The 17,351-nt window shown below is 38.0% G+C and overlaps 1 protein-coding gene across 2 annotated transcripts in view; it reads left to right on the top strand.

The window, feature by feature from the left end:
• Nucleotides 1–1,498, top strand: part of PRR16 (proline rich 16) — a 242,048-nt gene extending 240,550 nt beyond the window's left edge. For both annotated transcript variants that reach the window (XR_013961174.1, XM_080679669.1), the window contains exon 3: nucleotides 1,216–1,498. The gene's annotated coding sequence lies outside the window, so the exon portion shown is untranslated. The remainder of the gene's footprint in view (nucleotides 1–1,215) is intronic.
• The last annotated feature ends 15,853 nt before the right edge of the window (nucleotides 1,499–17,351 follow it).

Raw genomic sequence — 17,351 nt, 5'->3', positions numbered from 1 at the left:
CAGAGTGAGAATTATGGTTGGTTTTTTTTTTCTTATTATTTTCCAAAAAAATATTAATTAGGATGTGGATAGAAATATAGATAGAATTTATTTTAAGGTGCTAATTATTGCAGGTATTCATGAAGGCAGACTAGTTCTTTGGCAGCTCTGCTGCATCAAGGAAAAGAATATCCTTTTGGCAGTTTGATAATACATTTAGACTATATAGAATGCAATGAAAGATAACATTATGCAACATGGTTTTTAAATGCTTTTTTGATGTTTTAAATGAAGTCTCTACCTTAAAAATGATTTATTAACTATTTTAATAGTGATATATGTGTATATCAAAGAATGTATCAAGATATAAATATCTCAAGATATTCTTAAATTTTCAGGCTCTATATTATTTAAAAAAAGTTTTGTACATTTTACATCTATTTAAGATAAGAGCTAAAATTATTTATAAATAATTTCTTGTTCCACTAATTTTTTTTAGTTATCTCATAGAAGCAGATATTTGCCTCACAGCCTTCAGTCTTTGAGAACTCAGTACATTTACAGGTGGACAAATTTATCTGAAGTTTTAAAAACTGTAAGAGATAGATTTTGAACATTAATTCTTATTCAGTTATTAATTTTATTGTTGACAGATGTCCTCCAGTTCCCTCCCCCTCCCTTAGCTTCCTTCTCCCAGCCCCTGCCCCACCCAAGGCCTTCACCACACTATTGTCTTTGCCCATTGGTTAAAGAAGAATTTCTTACCCTTTGAGACAACATGGATAAACCTAGAGAATTTTATGCTGAGTGAAATAAGCCAGTCAGAGAAAGACAAATATCACATGATCTCACTTACATATAGAATTTAATGAACATAAACTGATGAACAAAACAGAGGCATGGATGCATGGAACAAACTGACATATCTCAGTGGGATGGGGCAGATGGGAAGAGATTAATGAAAGAGATAGATCTTTTAATTGAAATACAAGCATGCTACTATTAAATTTTGATGACTGACTTATCACATTATTTTTATATATAAAATTTAAAGGGAATACAGTATATGTTTCAATATGTTTAGACATTTAAAATGAAATTCTTGATAATTCAAGTAATTTTAAATTAGGCATTAACAAATGATTGCCTCATTCTTAATACATTTTATGTGTTTTTGTTAAGCTGTACTTACTATTTAAACTGATCTTTTGTCTTTTGTTTTCTTTCTTCTCACAGCTCCTTCAAATTGGAAGGAAATCATTATTTGGAGGCATGTCAGCTCATTTTTTCTCACTTCAGATTCATCATTATGACTTCTTGAGGCCAGATGTAATTTTGAAATAACCAGGAACTTGTCCATCTCAGAGCAGCAAATTCCCTCAACTTTGGAGCACAAGTGATCACTGATATGGTCTGCATAAAATCATCTGCCTCTAGTCTGACAGCCATGAGCAGAGCCCTAGGGGTGAAAAAAAGCCACAGCCTTAAATCTCTTCACTCAGAAATTACCAAGAAGATTAAAAAAAAAAAAAAAAAATATATATATATATATATATATATATATATATATATATATATATATATGAAGGACTAAACAATTAAGCCAACAGAAAACAGAAACCAAACAAAACCCATTTTCCTTCACCATGAAAATAAATATTCCCAGATATGAAAATGTATATTCGGCAGTTAAGCTAGTAAATTATTACCAACTGATTTATCGTTTGGGAAGGTAAAATAGAGATAGAAAATATCTCTAGCCAGAATTACTCAGCATTTCAAAATAAATATGTAGACAAAAATAAACTGAACAAACAGAGGAACATTGCAGCAATGAACAGTAGTATTAGGACAAAATGTTGCTGTTTGCAGAGAGGATGTTTGCCATCTTGTGTATACCCTTAAAGCCATAATGGAATAACAGCATTATTGTCAATTGCTTGAAATGTTTCTGCATTCAGTCCTTCACTCCATATTGTTTGAGAGAGGGGGGAAGTCAGTCTTACTGATTATTTCTCAATGCACTTCTAATATTTGCACTGTCACTTCCATTCAGGGTAATGATGTGTGCTGTTATTTGCACAGATGGTCCCATGAGTTTTGAGACCACAATAAGCAGTTTCTTGCAGGAGTCCAAAAAGGAAACACTTAAGAATTCTGCAGACATTGATTTCTCTTCTATAAAAATCAGTTATCTAAAAAAAAATAAAAGGTTTGTCTCAGATTAAAATAATAACTATAGAATAATAACAAAAAAGCATCAGTGTGGTCAAATGAATGAGAAAGGGATCAAAGTTTTTAATGAAGATCATTTTATATCATTAACAGCCAAGAAGTCAAATACAATGAACTGTACACTAAACATTTGTGTTGAACATCTATTTGTTCTCTGAATTAAAAAAAAATCATTTGTAATTTGTATTTGACATATAACAACAGTTTTTTATAGCCATTTATCTATGCTTCATGGGATAATGTACCAGACAAACAGCATTTTCAGTTTATTTTTCTAAATAAATGTGTTGTTTGTATTATTTGTAGTTGCTTATTTTATTTGGCTTTCATTACCTGGAAGATAAATTTCCTATGGTTCATTGGCAAACTTTTTTTCATGTTAATTTAGAACTAATAGAAGAATGAAATATCAAATATTATTGTGGTATAAAATTGGGCTTTCTATTTCCTAAACTCTGAAGAAGAAATGGTATGTTGTCACCTTGACTTTCTGGTCAAGGGTTATTTTAATATGTATTTATATTAGTTATATTAGTTTTACTATCTGCTGTAAAACAGAGAGTTTAGGTATTGGGTGAGTAAGGATTTTCTCTCCATTCTCTTGATGGAAATTTGCTTCAGAAGATGAAATTAGATATATTTTTTAGGCCATCACACTTTATAAGTCTTCAGCAGAGGTCTGCAGAGAACTTCCATCAGTATATATTAAAATGAGTACGCACTCTTACTGGAGCAAAAATTAAAAGAAGGGCCCAATTGAAAACCTGCAAAGTGCTCATCCTTACTTGAGGCTCACCAACTAGAGTGTGTTTGATCATCTCTACCCTCAGTAAATAGTGTGCAGCTCAAACAAATTCAAAAATTTTTAAATTGAGGCATAATTGACATTTTTTCAGCTTAAGTGTACAATGCAATGATTCAATATAGTCCAGTTTAACATCCATCACCACATACAGTTACCATTTTTTTCTTGTGACGAGTACTTTCAAGAGCCAGTCTTCTAGCTACTTTCAAATATACAATACAGTATTATTATTTTTAAATGTTTTTTTTTTCTTTTTCAATTACAGTTGACAGACAATATTATATTAGTTTCATACAAGACAATATTCACATTTTGGAGGTGGCTGGAGGAGAGTCAAAGTCTCTGGAAAGGATGAGAGTCAGTCCTGAGATGTGTATTTCATGAAAAGCCTGCCCCTCAGGTGCAGCTAGAATGATAAGCTAATAGGCCTGGCTTTCTCCGGGTCCCTTGCCTCTCGCGGTGCTCTGGTGGGGTTGGAATGGTAGCCTTTTCAGAACCCTCTCCCTTGGTGGTAGTACTGTGAGACCCAGGAAGCCGAAGCCCGCTGGCCACCAGGGCCAGGCAGTGCAGAGGGGTGCCCTGGCAGCAGCTGCAACATGGGGCCACCAGACAGGGTCTGAGCCCCTGCCTGAGACATATAGGCGAGGTGGAACGTGCAGAGGGCTAGCTCAGCGATGGCATTCCCGGTCTTATTCCTGAGAGCTCTCCACAGCCTCTAGCTCTAGGACAACAAAATGGGTCCTTTTTGGCAGGACTAGGGGAGTGCTTCCAGCCGAGGTCTGTGCAGGGCCGTGGAGGCTGCGGTGGGCCAGGGACTCGCGCGGGGTTACAGTCTCGCGAGACCAGGACGGAGCCTCCCGGCCTCCGGAGCAGGTGATCCAGGGGCCTCCCCTCAACCGCAACGCAGCAGCAAACCAACCAAAAACACGGAGTACAGGCAGGTGTCCCCCTCCCGGACATACTGGCGCTCTGGAACTCGACAGAGGGTGAGTGTGTAGGTAGCACCCGCCAGGGAAAAGAAAGGAAAAAGGAAAGCCTCGCCTTTAACAAAGCGGGTGCCCACGGCTAGAGCACAAAGATGGCGCCTGCGGCTGGGAGGCCACCAGCGAAGGGCGAGTAACTGGCTCCCGCAGGAAGCAGAAAACACAAGTCTATTGTTAAAAAACAGAAAACAAGGTGCCTGTTAGCACGAGGGAGGCAAAGGGAGAGCCGAAGATGGGGTTCACCACACAGCAGCCCCCAAATTTGTACTGAATTTGCTGTCTGCCTCTCGGGCTGATGCGTTCAGATTGGCTAATGGTCTCCTTCGCCTCATTCATATGAAGCCTGGGCGCCTCTGGATCCGCGTCCTCTGCGCGGGGACAGGTGAGTCCATGCGGAGCGTTCCTCAGTTCCGTATCCTCTGGCGGAAGTTGTTTTTCAAAGCTTGATGTTTTGAGGCTCATCTCTCAGGTGCAAGGTGGGCTTCAGGGAAGACGCCCCAGGAAAAAGCTAAGGGTCGAGTTTCCTCCTGAGGCGGCTGCTGCAAGGGGTGTGGGGGGTGCGGGGCTATGGGGAGGTTGTGTCCCAGTCTCTCCTTCCCACATTGATGAGGTGGGCCTGAGGCATAAGAGTTGCTCAGGTTTTAGGTATTATTTTCAGAGGGAGTTGAACCATATATTATGTAGCTGCAGATTCAGTGTGTTCTTGGGAGGACGTGAACCTAGGATTTTCCTATGTCACTGTCTTGAATCAGAACCCCCAAACAACCTCAAACACATCTTCTTTAAGAATTAAAAAAAAAAAAAAGATCGTTAGGTTTATTCCCAAACTATGATCCAAAACAAAGTACACATGACATTATTCTGCACACTTAAATTGATTTACTCTCTATAGTCTCTCTGTGGTACTTAAGTGTATCCTGTAACATAATGAGGAAAATTAAGTTTGTCACGCATGGTTTGAACCCCTGAAAATTAAGACATTGCGCATGAAAATAATCCAACTAGGAATTAAATCGCCAGTTCCTGTGGGATGTATTGCACTGAAGTATGCCTGGACTCAGCCAAATTCTTTTCAAGTCCGTGCTTATTGCTTCAAGCTGTGAATTACTTGACCTTAAATAGGAAAGTCGAATTTTCCCCAAAATATCTAACACTAAAATCCATAAAAAATAAATGATACAGCCCGAGCCAGTTTGGCTCAGTGGATAGAGCTGACCAAAGGGTCCCAGTTTGATTCTGGTCAAAGACACGTGCTTCAGTTGCAGACTCCTCCCCATCCAGGGCCCTGGTCCTGCATGCAGGAGGCAACCAATTGATGCCACATTGATATTTCTCTCTCTTTCCCTCTCTCTTCAACTCTCTCTAAAAATCAATGGAAAAACATCTTCGGGTGAGGATTAAAAAAATAAGTGATAAAAATTATGGTTATTTTATGAATATACCCAACAATAAGGAGTGCTTTATCTGTTGCGGTCTATGGAGAGCCCTTAAAAGGTTTTGCAAAAATGTGACATTAGCAGGCCTGTTCTTTAGCAGGATATCTCTAATAGTAATTTATAAAGTAAATTCTAGTGGGTGATATATAATCATAACCAATGGATGCAAGACACTGGGGGAGGTGGGGGGGTAGGAGAGGCTGGGGGAAGGTCAATAGGGAAAAAAGGAGACATGGACTACTATTTATAATACTTTAAACAATTTAAAAAAACATACTATCACAGACTGAAAAAAAAAAAAGGCAAATCCCAGACCAAAAAAAAAAAAAAAAAAAAAAAATTCTAGTGGGTGAAATGGTGGTGACATCTCTAAAATTTTCTTGAATTTGGTTTATTTATTCTCCTTACCTTTAATTACATTTGCTTCCTTTTTTACTTGTACATCATTTTATCTTCTTTTGTCTTTAAATTTTAAACATACCCTTTGCTATCTTCACAGTTCAATATTTTACAAACTCTATTAAACAATCTTCATTTCTCATTGAAGAGTACTACTTACAGATTTATCAAATTGAGAATACCAGTGTAGGTCCAGGCTTACATCACTTTACTGTCCTTTACTTGATTGCGCTTCACAGATGTTGCATGTTTAGAAATTGTAGACAAGACCCTCCACCAGCACAAATATTATGACTTGCTTTTTTGAGACCCTCTCTTTATTGTAGTGGTCAGGAAACAAATCTGCAAGATTTCTGTAATCTCTACTTACTGACATTTGCTTTTATTTTTTTTTATTTTTTATTTTTTTAAATATATTTTATTGATTTTTTACAGAGAGGAAGGGAGAGGGATAGAGAGTTAGAAACATCGATAAGAGAGAAACATCGATCAGCTGCCTCCTGCACACCCCCTACTGGGGATGTGCCCGCAACCAAGGTACATGCCCTTGACGGGAATCGAACCTGGGACCTTTCAGTCCGCAGGCTGACGCTCTATCCACTGAGCCAAACCGGTTTTGGCTGACATTTGCTTTTAGAATGCGAGTAGGTTACATTTACATGCAACTCCAACTATTGCTCTGCTGGCCCAAGTTCACTGAATTAATCAGACTTGTCTACATAGGGAAGATGATTTCTTTATTTACTGAGTGCTCACTCTGCAGTATGAACTGTGTTAAGCACTAGGAAGGTAAGGAAAAAAGACACAGATCTCATTTTTATGGAGTTTAAAATCTAATTGGAGAGCAATACATTAAACATGTAATTTCACTAGTTAATGAAAATTACAACTGTGCTAATTTCTATGAAGAAAAGTATATGGTATGCCGTGACCGTATATTCAATGTATCCAACTCAGTGGGGGAAGTAAACTTTGAGCTGAGATCTGAAGGGTGATAAGTAGGTAAATGGGGCAAATCATGTACAAAGCATTGCAAACGGGAAAGAAAATAGGGTGTCAGAAGACCTGAAAAGAAGGGTAGTTAGGTTTTAGCAAAGACAGTAAAAAAGATAGCACTGAAAAAATTGGGGAGGTGGAAGCCCATCTTACTTAATCTATACCTCAAATAAAGCAGAAAACACAAACAGTGATGAGAACTAAAAATAGTAAGTAAACAGAAATAACAGAAATAATAGCAAATCTATCTGGTATAACAAATGTAGGTGGGTTTAATTCCTGAAAACACTAAGATCAGGCTCCTCCAACTTTTCCCTCCACAAAGCATTTACATCTACACCCAAAGTAATGCAGACAGTTACCCATAAAACAATGGTTTAAAGCATATCCGATTGAATGCAAACCAGAAAAAAGGGGGTCAAATGAATATAAAATATTTCAGAATAATAAATTAAAATTAAGAATGGCATGGGAGCATTTATTATTTATATAGGTATACTTTTTGAAGAAGGTATAAAATGCATTTGTAGGCATCTGTGAATTCATAAAGACTTGAGCAAGTACAGGTGGAATAAGAAACATTTTAAAAATGTTGAAAACAATTTCTGTAAAACTGTATGTTATACAGAAAAACCCAAATAACAAGAGACTGTGCAGAGCTGGCATAGCAGCAACTCCTTAAAATCATCAGGGATCCAAGCTTCTTCCACTTCTCTGCTCTGAAATCCTTAGAATAACACCTGTGTCTTTATGGTGCAAAACAGTGACTAGAATTCCAGCCATCACATATATCCCAGGCAGCAGGACAAGGAGAGATCTCACCTCCTTTTCCAGGAAACTTAGTGAAAAATGTTCACACAATATTTTGGTATATTTGTCATTATTCAAACTGGCCACATTAGCATAAGGAGGACTAGGAATGTAATTCCTTTGGCTGAGCACATTGCCACATTGAATAAATTTGATATTCTAACACTACAAAGGCTGGTGGAAATGAATAATGGTGTACACAGCTATCTGGTTATGCCCCCCAAGACTTTAAAACTGTAGCACCAATTTATCATGCCCTGGTTTGAGTATTGGGGATTTTAGACACTAAATTATATGCAAATCTAAGGGAATAAAATTTTCCACTCATATTTTCAAGAGCAAAATAACACAGTGGAATCATAGTATGTGAACATTTAATCTTTTATGGATTCTACTATACTCATGTCTATTCCTTTTTATGAACATTATAGAGGCCCGATGCACAAAATTCGTGCAAGAGTAGGTCTTCCTTCCCCCTGCTGCCGGCACCGGCTTCCCTCTGGCACCCGGGACCTGGGGTTCCCTCGCAACCCCAACTTCATCTGGAAGGTCGTCCGGAAGGACATCTGGAAGGATGTCTGATCTAATTAGCATATTACGCTTTTATTATTATTATTATAGATACTCAAGACTGATAATGATATAGAGAACATCTGTGTCTCCTGTTTTGAAACTCTCATCACACTGACTGTAATTCTGGTACACAAATCACCGTGTTATTTATTTATTAAGTTTATTGGGGTGACATTGGTTAATAAAATTACATAGATTTTGGGGCAGGGTAGTAAGAAGCTAGGAAAATTCCATGGCAAGTGGAATGGGGAAACTGAGACAGCTAAACAGATGGCTGAGCAATTTACAGCCAGCTAATAAATTGCAAGATCTTATCTTCCCTCTCCAAGGACACTTTGGAGCAAATGGTTTACACATTCCAGACCATGCTGGGGCAGACTTTCCAGTGACATTCTTTTTTAAAAAGAAAAAAATATATTATTGATTATAGAGAAGGAAGAAGGGAGAGAGAGAGACAGGGAGACAAACATTGATTGGTTGCCTCCTGTGAAGGTGACACTGACCAGAGAATGACCCTGATTTCTCTATATGTTCATTTTGGTATATCAGCATATCAAAGGACACACCTGGAAAGCACATGGATATTCCAATAGAACCCTCCTCTAAAATTCCCACCTTTAGAAAACAGGAAAACCCTTAAGACAAAGGACCCCATGATCACTCTCCCTTGAGCTTGCCAGCTCCCCGCTTCTTTCCTCAGGCATGTATCTTTGCTTTCTTTCTCCTAAGCTTTAAAGGTTCCCACAAGACTTGCTACCAGGGGAGCAGTGGGCAGCGGCAGCCCATCCTGGGCTAACCCCCTGAACTTGTCTCCAAGTGCCCTCCTTTCACCTGTATAATTTGTTTCCTGAATCCACACAGTCAAGCGTGGCTCGCTTCTTCCTCTATGACTTCCTTTCCTATGTCTAGGCAGCCCAGTCTAGGCTTACCTTCTGTTACTGTCACTTCTTATCCTGAGTCCGTGTAGCCAGCAGCCCAGCATTGCTCACTTCTGTTGTTAACTGTGACCTCCTTTGCTGCGTCTAGGCAGCCCAGCCTAGGCTCACTTCTGTTACTGTGACTTCCTTTCCTGTGTCCAGGCAGCTGAACCAAAGCTCACTCCTATTACAGTGATCTTGCCTCTTTTATCTTAAACCCTTCCTTTCTTTCACTGTCCCCAGCTTTAATAAATATACTCTCAAAGTCACCTGGACTTGTATCATGAAATCTTTTCTGCACAAAGTTAATAACCCACCCATTCCAGACTGTGCCAGGGTAGACCCTCGTAGGTCCTGGTCCCTTTCTAGTCACAAGCTTCATGTGTACAGTTCTACGATACATCATGTTTATATTGTGTTGTGTACCCACCATCCAAAGGAAAATCTCCTTAAGTCACTATAGACTAGACCTCCCTCCCTCCCTTCATATCCTTTACCTCCTCTTTTCCTCGGGTAACCACCATACTATTGTCTATTTTCATGAGTTTTTGTTTGTTTTGTTTGTTCATTTGTTGCTTTCAGTTTTATAATCCCACATGTAAGTGAAATCATGTGGTTCTTGACTTTTCTGTCTGAGTTATTTTGCTTAACATGATATTCTCAAGATCCATCCATGTTGCAAATGGCAGTGTTTCATCTTTTGCTTTGGCTGAATAGTATTCCATTTATATTTGTACCACTTCTTTATCCAACCATTTATCGAGGAACAGCTTAGTTGTTTCCATGTCTTGGCCACTGTGAATAACGTTTCAGTGAACAGAGGGGTGCACTGTACATTTTATAGATGATATAAGGCATTTTTACAGGACATTTTTACTGTACGGGCTTTCACACTTCATCATTATGATACTCATGTATTTGTAAACACAATTTATCTGTAACTCGCACACACTTTAGTAGGGTGTTTCAAGTTGTTTGTTTGTTTGTCTGTTTTTCGAGGAAATAAGTGGAATATTGGAATTATCTAACATCGTTTTACTCTACAGATATTATGTTTAGGGGAACACTTTATGCTGATTCTGTGAAAGCATCCCTTACATTTTATTTGTTTGTTTGTTTGTTTTGGCATAGCTACAAAAATGGTTGTTTTTTTGGGGGGTATAGTGCAAAATCCAGGTATTCCAGAGGTTTTGTTAAAGGAAACCAATAACACACATAAAATTAAAAAGTATGTATGTAAGAAAGATTTATGGATTTCCATAGAAAATGCAGGTCCCCAGAATTATATGCACTTGCCTAACCACATGCAGACTTCCTTTGGTCTTGTGCCAGTTACAACTGAATAAAATAACAGCTAAAAGTATTCAAGAATATTTGAAATATAGAGGTGAAAAATAGTACACATTATGGTGTGCAGTGTGAGACCCCAGTTAGAGGGTAGTTCACATTTTTTAAGACATTTTAATATTTTTAATCATAAAGCTAATCCATAAATGACTAATTTAACCAAACACCACAATCAAATGAGCTTCCAAAAGCATGGGAACATATGCTCTCTGAGCTCCCTTTTATTTCTCTGGACAGTATCTAAGTATTTCAAAGTATTTATTCTTTATTATGTAATTGGAGATTGAATCCACAATTTGATAACCTGATGTATTTTTCTGAATGATTTTTATGTTTCTATACTGGCTGCAAATAAAATACATTGTATTTTTTATTAAATTTTTTTAATATGGACACTATTGCAGAAGTCCTCCATTTCATCCCCCCCTTGTCCACCTTCTCCCACCTCACATCCCCTTTCCTTGGCCTTTACCACACTGTTGTCCATGTCCATGGGGTATGCATATATGTTCTTTAGTTAATCCCTTTACCTTCTTTATTCAGTCACCCTATCCCCTTCCCCTCCGGCACCTGCCAGTCTGTTCCATGTATCTATGCTTCTAGTACCATTTTGTTTGTCAGGGTTATTTTTGTTTATTAGATTCCAAATATTAGTGAGGTCAAATGGTATTTGTCTTTCTCTGACTGGCTTATTTCAATAAACATAATACTCTCCAGGTCCATCCATGCTGTTGCAAAGCATAAGAGTTCCTTCTTTTTTTATAGCAATGTAGCATTCCATTGTGCAAATGTATCACAACTTTTTTATCCACTTATCTGATTATGGGCACTAAGCTGTTTCCAGATCTTGGCTATTGTAAATATCGCTGCTGTGAACATAGGAGTGCATATATTCTTTCCAATTGTGGTTGTGAGATGTTTAGTATATATTCCCAGAAGTGTGATAGCTCGGTCAAACAGCAGTTCCATTTTTAATTTTTTGAGGAAACTCCATACTGTTTTCCACAGTGGCTATACCAGTCTTCATTCCCACCAATAGTACACTAGGGTTCCTTTTTCTCCACATCCTGACCAGCACTTGTTGTTTGTTGATTTATTGATAATAGCCGTTCTGACAGGTGTGAGGTGATATTTCATTGTAGTTTTAAATTGTATCTTTCCGACGATTAGTGATGTTGAGCATTTTTTCATATGTCTTTTGGCCATTTGTATATCCTCTTTGAAGAAGTGTCTATTCAGGTCCTTTGCTCATTTTTTAATTGGATTGTTTGTCTTCCTGACAGCTGAGTTGTATATGTTCTTTATATAGAATACATTTTTAAACGACACATGAAAATGAGACTGCTAAACTGAATAACATTTAGTGCATTAACAATAATGTTCTGAAAAATTAGCAAGAAGGAAACATTTTACCATAATCCAAAGACATATTCCTTACATTTTGACATAAAATACTTAGAAATTGAGAGAAAGGAGCTTAAGCATGAATTAAGGAAGGTATATAGCACATATTACTTTACATTTGTTTTCACTTTATTTTAAAGTATATGTTTAGTTTATTATTATATTATAAAAATAATAAATGTAAGACAAAAGTTCCTATTCACTACCATTTACCCACCCAACTCCTTTTCCAAAGTGAACCACCATAACTTTTGACATAGATACAAATACCAATAGAAAAACATAGTATTGCTGTGTATGTGAATATGATGTGCTTTATGTTAATGGATCATCTATAATAATAAAAGCATAATGTGCTAATTAGACCAGACGTCCTTCCGGATGAAGCTGGGCTTGCAAGGGCCGAGGCAAGCTGCTGTGGCTGTGAGGGCCAAGCCCCTTGCACAAATTTCGTGCATTGGGCCTCTAGTACTTTATATAAGGTGTTCTACCACCTAAATTTGTTCTACTCAAGAATAAATCTCAGAGATCTTTCCACATTTTTACCTGTATCTCTTGGTAATTCTCTCTAGAGTTTAGTTACTCATTTCACAGTTATTGGATATTTAGATTATTTACTTTTGCTCATACAATCAGTATTGTGTCCAACACCGATGTAATTGGAATATAAGATGGAAATTGAGATCAGTTCTTTCTTATGACTCACATAGCAAATGTAATAGCATTTAGAAATGCTACAGAATTTTAAATTTTATTATATGTATTTGTATATGTAGTGTGTGAAGTCCCTTTTTCATAACAGGAAATTGTACTCACTTGATAGGAAATAAAGCTAGAAAGAGAATAAAAGCTAGATTTTGGAGTTAATAGTAAATTTCACTGGAGAAGTGCCATTTGATACAGTAATTATTCTTTTCCCAAAATATAGATGTAGGCATTAGTTTAGGAAACTTGAGGATAGAAGTAAATATATTTCAAAAAGTAAAACATGCTTCTCAATTATGCTTAAAAATATTGGAAACAACTCTTTGTTAAATGGCACTTACTATGTGGTTTCAGTTAATGTTGAGGCTTCTTTTGAAAGATGCTATTAAAATTCTCTTTTCTGGAATGAAATCATGCTCTTGAGATAAAACAGTTGTCTGATTATAGTGTAAAATGTGAGATATGTTCTTTTTGTGACAATTTATGATCATGTTTTGCAGCCATAAAATTACCTACCTTAGTAGTAATAATAATTTCAAGAGGAGAATGTACATACTAATTAATGAAAAAAGGCAAACTTCTTCACCTAGGTGGCCTAGTCCTTCTTTTAAATTAAAATATATCAATTTAAATTTGAAATACTGGAAGATTTTACTAGTATATATATGCTTTTAAAATAATAATTTCTCAAATAATGACGACATATGTAGATATTAAAATTACAATACCATAAATAACAGATGATTGAGAAATTAAAACCATCTAATTTTCTAAGATAAAAATACAGCCTACCTCCCCATAAAATAAAAAGATAGTTCCAAACTACTCCTTTATTGCAGAATTTCATTTGAGATGAGACTGAAGCCTGCTGAAGTAGAAATGACTTTTGTCAATAGATTTTCTCTTGCATATCTATTTTCTCCAACATGGGTGATATAAACTGGACACTCAGATGCTTTACTGAGTAGTACAATGCAGTTTTACTGAGAAAATTACACTAAATGGAGAAAAGCAAAAAGCAAACAGAGAGGGGCCATAAAGGTTGCTCTTAATCAAGATTTGAGAAGCGGCCTCTCTTTTTTTGTGAGCAAACTCTTTTAGATTAAATCTTTCAAAGATGAAAACATCTTTCAACATTACCTGCTAAGAATACAGGCGGTGATAACCTGAATATTAAATTACCAAAGGATGCCTAAGGTATTCCTTCTCAGCCTCTTTTGCAGGCAGATTATAAAATTTCAACTTCCTTAAAAGTCTCCACGTAAGACAAAACTTTCAGTCCATTAATACTTTTTTCCATAATTTTTAAATTTAGGATAGATCCAGTTTAATGTCTTGTTATTGACTAGTCTCCATTACTCATACAACAAATATTGAGTGGGTATTATGTTCCAAATTTGCATTGCTTAAGCAAAAAGTTTAACTTGAAGCTTTTTGAAAGTTAGAACAAAACTAACAAATAATAGACCTCTGTAATATGTTAAAAATAGAAGACAGTGTCAAAAAATTAAAGCCAGAGGCTTAACAATGAAGTAGTGTGCATTTCAGTGAAAGAACTTTGGTGAGTTAGAAAGCTTATGCAGTCTGTTTATTGTTTCTTATTTTTCCAAGACCAAATTTTTGAATTACTAGAAGACTGGGTGTGAAAGCTTGTCTTCTGTGGAAGCTACATTTGTGTAGCTTGGGAGTTCCCAAATCCTCTATATTTCTGTATATATATATTTTTCACCCTAAATGACCTCACTCTTGCCCTCTGCGCATTGTGAGATAAACTAACTCCTTCCAGAGTCTATGTGGAGTGTCTGTTTCTCTGTTTCCCAGCTGCTCCACTTGCCCATTTCCATTGATCTCTTGGTTCTGCCTTTTGCCCATTGAACCAGATGTTCTCCTCCACACTGTTTCTCCCCAAGTGAACACCACTCCTATTCTCTTCTTGCCATAGTACAAACAGCACAGGACTTTTTAAAGTCTAGCATATTTTACTGCAATTAAGGAGTAAGAGTGGAAAGTTATAGTCTAGTTCAAGCAACAGCACTCATTTTAATTTGTATATTAGGTGATATTTTTTTAAATCTTTATTGTTGAGATTATTACAGATGTCCCTCTTTTTTCCCCCTATAGCTCCCCTCCACCCAATTCCCACCCCACCCCAGGCCCTTGCCACCTTATTGTCTGTGTCCATAGGTAATGCATACATGCATATAAGCTCTTAGTCTAATCTCTTCCCGCACCCCCCACACCTCCTTCCCTTTGAGAATCATCAGTCTGTTCCATTTTCATGCCCCTGATTCTATTCCATTCACCAGTTTATTCTGTTCATCAGATTTTTTATTCATTTGATATTTAGAATCACTTGTTGATAGATATGTACTTGTTGTCACTTTGTTGTTCATATTTTTTTATCTTTACCTTTTTCTTCTTCTTCCTCTTCTTAAAGAATACTCTTCAGCATTTCATATAATACTGTTTTGGTGGTGATGAACTCCTTTAGCTTTTTCTTGTCTGTGAAGCTCTTTATCTGACCTTCATTTCTAAATGATAGCTTTGCTGGGTAGAGTAATCTTAGTTGTAGGTTCTTGCATTCATCACTTTGAATATTTCTTGCCACTCCCTTCTGGCCTGCATAGTTTCTGTTGAGAAATCAGCTGACAGTCATATGGGCACTCCCTTGTAGACAACTAACTGTTTTTCTCTTGCTGCTTTTAAGATTCTCTCTGTGCCTTTTACCCTTGGCATTTTAATTATGATGTATCTTGGTGTGGCCCTCTTTGGATTCCTCTTGTTTGGGGTTCTCTGTGCTTCCTGGACTTGTAAGTCTATTTCTTTCACCAGGTAGGGGAAGTTTTCTGTCATTATTTCTTCAAATAGGTTTTCAGTGTCTTGTTCTCTCTCTTCTTCTGGCACCCCTATAATTTGGATGTTGGTATGCTTGAAGTTGTCCCAGAGGCTCCTTACACTATCTTCATATTTTTTTATTCTTTTTTCATTTTGCTCTTCTGGTTGGGTGTTTTTTGCTTCTTCATATTTCAAATCATTGATTTGATTCTTGGGATCCTCTGGTCTACTGTTGAATCCCTATATATTTCAGTCACTGTATGCTTAATTTCTGACTGGTCCTTTTCCATTTTTTTTTTTTTTTTTTGGCATTCTCACTAAGATCCTTGAAAGTCTTACTAAGTTCCTTGGAGGTATTCTAGAATATTCTTGAGTAACCTTATAACTGTGGTTTTGAATCTATATCCAGTAGTATGCTTTCTTCCATTTCTTTCATTTGTGACATGTTTATTTGTCTCCTCATATTGGCTGCTTCCCTGTGTTTGTTTCTATGTATTGGGTAGCTGCTAAGTCTCCTTGAGTTGATAGAGTGGCCTTGTGAAGTAGGTGTCCTGTAGGGCCCAGTGGCTCAGCCTCCACAATCACCTGAAGTGGACACTCTTGGTGCACACCTTTGTGGGCTGTGTGCACAGTTTTGTTGTAGTTAAGCCTTGATTGCTGTTGGTGTCACTGGAAGGAATTGACCTCCAGGCCAATTGGCAGTGGGGACCAGCTGCGACTATAGTGGGAGAGCTGCTGTGCAGGAGACACCCTTATGGAGCAGGACTTGCTTCAATGGGGCTTTGGTGCTCACTGAGTCTGCCCCTTGAGTGTGTTGCTTATGAATGTGTAGAGTTGTAATTTGGTATGGTCTCACACTGACCACGGGGTACACTGGCTCTTGGGTCTCCAGGGAGGTGCAAAGTCAACCACTGCCTGGGGCCATCCAGCAGGATCTACAGAGAGATCTGCAGATTCCTCCTCTTTGTATCGGATTTGGAAGTGCCCAGACGAGAGGCCCAACTGTGAAGCAAGGCAGGCTGGTGCTGATGCTGGTTCTTGGGCCTTTTATTGATCGGTTTGGGGCTCCCTAACTCAGTTGCAGCTATTTGACAGAGTTTTAGCCTGAGAAAGGACAGACTATTCATATGCAAAAGCTGCTGCTCACAGCTTGGATGGGGTTGTAAAGTGGATGGGGCGGGATCTCAGGGAATCACCAGGGTGGAGCAAATAGAAATGGCTGCCAGTCAGCCCTGCACCAGAGAATTTCCATCACAGGAACAATGACCACTGCGGAGCACCTCCGTTCGGAAGAAAGCCACCTGCCAGTTTTTGTCCTCATGCCAGATAGTCCAGTTTCTCCCCATATGTGTCTGGATCCCCCAGAGCCTCACCTGGCACTGGAGCTCAGAGAAGTGGGAGCTTGTAAATTCAGTTCGTGGTTCTGGCCTTTTAAGAGGAGCAGCTGAGTCTCTAGCAACCTGTGTGTCACTCAGCCCCAATCGCACTAGTTTTTACAGTATGTATTTCTTACTGCCCGTAGGGACTTTTTTCCCCAGCTCTGGAACCCTGGGCTCGGAGTCTGGTGTGGTGCTGGGACCCCCGCCCCTCCAGGCAGCCTCTGCAGAGGCCATCTCCCTCCCGATTAAAAAAGCGGCACACCCGGGTGCCAGACCACCCGTTCCATGCCTCCGCACCTCCTACCAGTCTCAGTGTGCTTTCTTCTTTACCTCTCTAGTTGTAGTACTTCCACTCAGCCAGCTTTCCTATGGTTCTAGATCTAGATGATAGTTGTTCTGTATTTTAGTTGTAATTTTGATGTGGTTGTGGGAGGCAGCAAGTACAGGCATTTACCTATGCCACCATCTTCACAGTACATCACATTAGGTAATATTAACCTAAAATTTTACATTTTGTATTGCACAATGGGGGATTTCTCTTTCATAAC

The sequence above is a fragment of the Plecotus auritus genome, assembly GCF_963455305.1.
Source record: "Plecotus auritus genome assembly, chromosome: 7".
Classification (NCBI taxonomy): Eukaryota; Metazoa; Chordata; class Mammalia; order Chiroptera; family Vespertilionidae; genus Plecotus; species Plecotus auritus.
This window is presented reverse-complemented; position numbering and strand designations above follow the sequence as displayed.